Raw genomic sequence first — 6,516 nt, forward strand, 5'->3', positions numbered from 1 at the left:
TGTCCTAAAGCTTAGGGAGCCTAATGTACAATACAAATAAAGTACAAATCACAATAAACTAGGGCGTACACTATACTCTAGTAACATTTCCCACTTGCCCTAGACAATATATTGCAAATCTTATAGACTCAGACTTTCTAGATGACCCTTGAACATTTTAGCCGTGAGAGTCTTTGTAAACGAATCAATAACGTTGTGCTTCGAGGAAATCTTCATGACGATCATGTCATCACGTCACCTCGATGCACAATTTCCCAAATAAAATGATATTTTTTCTCTATGTGCTTGCCTCTTCGGTGACTCCTAGGTTCCTTAGAATTTACCATAGCTCCACAGTATCATGATAAAGCGTGATAGGCAAAGACATATTTGGAACAACTTCAAAACAGTAAGAAATTTCTTAAGCCATACAACCTCTTTAGCAACTTCATAAGTAGCTATGTATTGGCTTCCATAGTGGAGTCTGCGATGCATCCTTGTTTGATGCTTCGCCATACTATAGCTCTTCCATTCAGAGTAAACACTGGCCCTGATTTGGAGTTCTGAGAATCCCGATCAGTTTGAAAGTCAGAGTTTGTGTATCATGTAAGGATCATATCCTTATCTTCATATACAAGAATATAGTCACTCGTTCTCCAAAAATACTTGAGGATCGTTTTGACCGCTGTCCAGTGATCTAATCCTGGATTCGACTGATATTGACTAACAATCCCTACTGCATAGCAAATGTCAGGTCTAGTACATAACATTGCATACATAAGGCTGCCAATAACCGATGCATAGGGGATTCGTCTCATTTTCTCAACCTCTTGGGGAGTCTTAGGACACTATTCCTTAGAAAATACAATTCCATGCCTGAAAAGTAATAAACCTTTCTTAGAATTGTGCATCGAATATCTGACAAGCATCTTGTCAATATACGATGGCTGAGACAAGGCCAACCTTTTGTTATTACGATCCCTTATAATCTGGATCCCTAAAACAAATTACGCCTATCCAAATCTTTCATTTGGAATTGGGCGGCTAGCCATTTCTTTACATCAGTCAGAAAACCTACGTCATTTCCAATAAGTAAGATATTATCCACATACAACACGAGGAAAGCTATTGAGTTGTTGATGATTTTCTTGTAAATACAAGGCTCGTCAACATTTTGATCAAAGCCATAAGATTTGATTGCAACATTAAAATTTATATTCCAAGATCGAGATACTTGTTTCAGTCCATAAATGGACCGATTAAGCTTGCAAACCTTTTGCTTTTGATCTTGTTCAATGAATCCTTCTGGTTGATTCATGTAGATGGTCTCTTCAACGAAATGAGATTTATATTCATGGTGGGTGCATTTCTACACTAATTTAATGGTTAAATTTGTTGTGGATGTGCAGATTAATGGATTTTTTCAGGATGATTAGCCTCGGTTTGATTTAAATCCTTTTACATTTGCGATTTTTTGTAAAAGGCCACTACGTTTTTGGGCATTAATAATCGTTATCGAGTCTGTATTCAAAATTTGTTTAAAGTTTTGAGTCATTCATCAAAGAAGCAGATCTATGCAAGCATTGCATAAGAATGGTATGCGATCTGGGCAAGCGTTGCAGTTCTTTGAGGAAGGAGGCGATCTAGGGTTGATCGCATTGTGTAGAAGATGTGCTACGCGATTGCTGTTGATCACATCGTAAAGATGAAGGAGTATGCGATCGTTGTTGAATGCATCAGTTAAACGATGGGGTATGCGATCAAGTGTTGATCACATCGTGTTGATGATCGGGTAAACGATCGCTAAGTATCAATTAAAGCGCACGCACTAGACGATCGTTTAGGTCAGCAAGCTTCATCGCTTAGTAACTGATTAAACAATCGCTTAGTATTGCAAGGTAAATAGTTTACCTAGTTGCATGTATCGTGTATACGATGAAGTGCTCGCATATCGTTTAAAGCATGTGTGCTAGAAGATAGTTTAGGTCAGCAAGCTTCATCGCTTAGTAACTGACTAAACGATCGCTTAGTATCGCAATAAAAATCGTTTACCTAGTTGCACACATCGTGTAGACGATGAGATGCTTGCGTATCGTTTAGAGCGTGCGCTAGACGATCGTTTAGGTTAGCAAGCTTCATCGTTTAGTAACTGACTAAACGATCGTTTAGTAATGCAAGGTAAATCGTTTACCTGTCGTCGCGCTATACGATCATATAGACGATCAGGCTTCGCAGACTCGTCGTCGTCTATGCAATGGATGAATGAAGCATACATAATACAAGATAATCACATAAAATGAAGATCCCTAGTTGTGCTAGCTAAATGCTTCTCAACCCATTCAACAGATTTAGCTACTCATGCATGATAAACAAAGAGTGAACAGATATAGAGAAGTAAATTCCATTTTATAAAAGAGTTTGAATACACAATAACAATGGAAGATAAAGGTAGAGAGTCTGGTTGCAATCCCTTGCTGCCCAAGGCTTTTACATTGGCAACTCTATTCGGTTTAAAAGATATTCTTGCTTCCGCAGGAGTTGGCCCTCTCTCTGGTCTTGAAGCTTCCGGCACCCTCCCGAGCTCACTGGAACGATCTATCGGCACAACTTCCTTCTCTCGCTTCCGACTTAAAATAAAAGAAAATCTAAGAACAAGGTTAAACTATCCAAGGAAAAATTCTCTAACCCTCCGAACTCCTTTTCTGAAGGCTGCCTTTGGTATTTATAGAGCTTCTGGGGTGAAAGGCAACTTCTCTCTTATGATTGCACAAATGGAATGGCTTTAATTCTCTGACTGATGTGCCGAATATTTATCACCGAAAAGCTGAGTGTACTTGTTATCGTTAGTAGCTGTCAACTTAATTCAGATTCGATCGTCATCAGCTTTCTGTCCCATCGTGTTAATTATGCCTTTCACCCAGAGGCGCCCACCAAGTTGCGCCGACTCTATGCGGCAATCCTTCTTGGGCAGATGTTGGCAAACACAAATCACTACAAAGCCTTGCGATAATGCTGCGCTCGTCCATTGATTTCTTGTGATCGCTCTTTATGCCTTGCGTCAACGCATATTCTGTATAAAAATACAAAATTTAACTGTTTCTATGCAATGAACGCATGCGACCGCAATGTTATGAATTTAATGCTTTTTGGACGCAATCTAACATATTTTATCAGCGCAATCCAACATTGTTTAATAACAAACACTGTAATAACGTGCATTTTGCCCGTTATCACACCCCCAAATTTAAACAATGCTTGTCCTTAAGCGTAAGCTAAAGATTTCCTTTAGCAGGTCGACCCAAATCTCTTTTCCTAGATTTCTCAAGGATACTTCATTCAAATCCTATACACCAAAATTTCCTTAAGTCTTATTCAAGTCTCCTCTTAAAATATTGACCTAAGAACCGCAAGCTTAACCTTCAAAAGGACTTTACTAAATTTTGGGACATCACATGATTTATTTTAAAAAGAAAACTTTTCCACCGGGGTGTCAAATGATTTTTATCCTTGCATATTTCTTGGCATTGTTATTTTTTCTGACCTTGCATTGATCCATGTGCCTTGCCTTCGTTTTGGCTTGTCCCCACGTGTGTCATGCAGACATCCAACTACGAGCAATGCACTCTTTCTCAGACTAAACTCATACCTACTTAGCAGCGGAGTTGCGGTCATTTATTTAGGCGTTGATCCTAGTGACTTACTTTCGTTTTGGCTTGCCCCCACGTGTGTCATGCGGACATCCAACTACAGGTAAGTGCCCTTCACAACTTAACTCTTATCAACATAAGTTTCTCATTGTGTTGATAGTGGAGTTGTTATTCTCAACATTTTCCTCTTTTCTTCTTCTCTTTCTTCTTCTCTTTATGAAATAGCAAGGTCAAAAATACCTCACCCCCAAATTTAAAATGCGACAATGTTCTCATTGCCAAAAGATTGAAAGAAGTCATGCGATGTTCTTAGAAGGCTTCATAAAGAGAGTTTGAAAGAAAGTTAGCAGACTCCTAACTTCTAGAAATATTTCATGAGGTGTCTATCTTAAGATTAAGTTGACTCTAGTATATACGAAAGAAATAGAAGCATGTTTTTCATCATTGAAATCATAATTGGCAAAGAGACATCATGCGGTAACTTACTAAATTAATCCATGTCAAATGATTGTGGTAATCAAAGAGGATGCGGTGATAAAACTTTTAAAACTAAAATGAGATGCGATAGTGCAAAATTTAAAATAAAGTTAAGGAAGAATACAATCCTCAAATTTGCGTTGTTGCCAGCATTGTTTGTTGACACATCCTACTTTGCGGCGATCTTCTATCTTTGGATTGCGGTGACGACGTGAAATTTCGTCTTCGTATAGTGCCTCCGCAATCGTGTACCTTGATCATTTGCAAAGAAACGTCAAGAGGGTCAAATGATAAAAAATGTTAACAAAATTTTTCGCCTTTTTTTTTTTTTTTTGAGAAGTAGTAATAAGTAAAATGAAAATAGATAAATGATGATTAAAGTGTCGAAGAAATGATAGTTCAATAACCAAACAAAGGATACTCCAGAAGGCTTGTGCCCCAGATGATGTTTCTTGCCAGTGCAGGGGCCACTCCATTTTTCTTTATTCCGAGTTTTTCAGATCCACAGAGGTCTTTTCTTGCTAAAAATCACCCCCGCAATATGCCTTAACTCGCTGTCCATTAACCTTAAATGTACGGCTTTCATCCTCAGTGATCAGCTCCACCGCACCATGTTGGAATATTTCTTTAATGATGAAGGGTCCGAACCAGCACGATTTTAATTTTCCATGGAAAAGCTGTAGTCGTGAGTTGAATAGTAAGACCTTCTACCAGACTTGGAGGTTCTTGCCGCATATGTGTTTGTCGTGCCAGCACTTTGTGTGCTCCTTGTAAATCTTTGTGTTCTCATATGCGTTGATCCTCCATTCCTCCAGCTTGACCAGTTGAAGTTTTCTTGCTTCTTCTGCTTTCTTCAAATCAAAGTTTAGTTTCTTTACTGCCCACAGTGCCTTGTATTCCAGCTCCAGAGGAAAATGACACGCCTTACCGAATACCAACGCATACAGGGACATACCGATGGGTGTTTTAACTGCAGTCCAGTATGCCCACAACGCATCGTTGAGCTTTGTTGCCCAATCCTTCCACAAAGGCCTTACTACCTTCTCAAGTATCAGTTTGATCTCCCGATTGGACACCTCGACCTGACCATTCGTTTGCGGATGGTATGCGGTGGCCACTTTGTGGATAATGTTATATTTGCGCAGCAGCTCCTTGATAGTATTGTTGACAAAGTGGGACCCTTCATCACTTATGATGGAATGTGGGGTGCCAAAATGAGGGAAAATGTTTTTCTTCAAGAATTGTGAGACTACCATCGCATCACTTGCGGTGCATGCTACTGCCTCTACCAACTTGGATACATAGTTGTTGTGGCATAAAATTGTGTATCTTATGCTTATTCACACTACGTACAGCATGTGGACAAATATGAATATGGATGAAAGAATCATACAAGCTCATGTTGCCATAAACTTGATGACGTAAAGATGGAAATGGAATGTGGATGCTGTGTTAGGCATGACTACTTCTAGATATATGCGTTGTTAACTAAATGCTTGTAGTATGCTATAGAGTAATGCATTGTCACAAGTTTCCTTGTGCTGAAACCAAGTATAATTCCAACGCAAGTTTCTCAGAGTGATCCGAGGTCGAACACAGGGATTGTTGTCGTTAGTGTGTTACATTTGTGATATATGCGACCGGTGTTTTTACAATTAAGAAAGATTGTGTTTGTACAGAAAATTAAATTGCGGTAAAGTAAAATTGTGCAGATAAACTAAAGTTGTGTTAATAAAATAAAGTGCGATGAAAATAAACCTAAGCTAATGTGATGCAAGATACAAGATACATGATATACATGATGTTGAGTTCGAGACCGACCGTGAAGTTTATACAAAGGATCGTGGTATGCGATGGCAAGTCTTTATGTATGAATCAGAAATGGGAAGGAATAATTAGTACAAACATCGCAAGATTGTTAATTGCGTTAAAGATATAACTAAGGTTCCGCTTTCCCTTGGCGTACACCTCTTGGTGATCGGCCACATTTCCATATCTCTATGGTAAAACAGGGATGAACGTGATGAACGCAAGGTTGCTTCCATCTCTGGAAGTACTTCTTGATTTAGTTAACGCATTCTTCCAACCCTCTATCGATAGGCAGAATGACATCTTCACTTCTGCTCTCACAGGTGAAGATGTCGTCTAGCATGCTTTGACTAAACATAATTATTTCCTTAGCCCAATTAATTACTTGCTTAATTCATGCTAATTATCCAAGGGATTAAGAAAACATCATGGAGAAACTGAATTATGGATGAACGAAATAGACAGAAAGATTGAGGTGAAAATGATCATAACAATTAATAATAAGATTAAGCATCTGATACATGGTATGAATGATAGAGATTAAGAAGATGAGTACAAGTGATGATAAAGAGATAGAAACAAATATAAAAGAGTTTCAACGTCT

The sequence above is a fragment of the Benincasa hispida genome, chromosome 3 (genome assembly GCF_027475165.1).
Source record: "Benincasa hispida cultivar pf3 chromosome 3, pf3_genome.v1.1, whole genome shotgun sequence".
NCBI classification, from domain to species: Eukaryota; Viridiplantae; Streptophyta; class Magnoliopsida; order Cucurbitales; family Cucurbitaceae; genus Benincasa; species Benincasa hispida.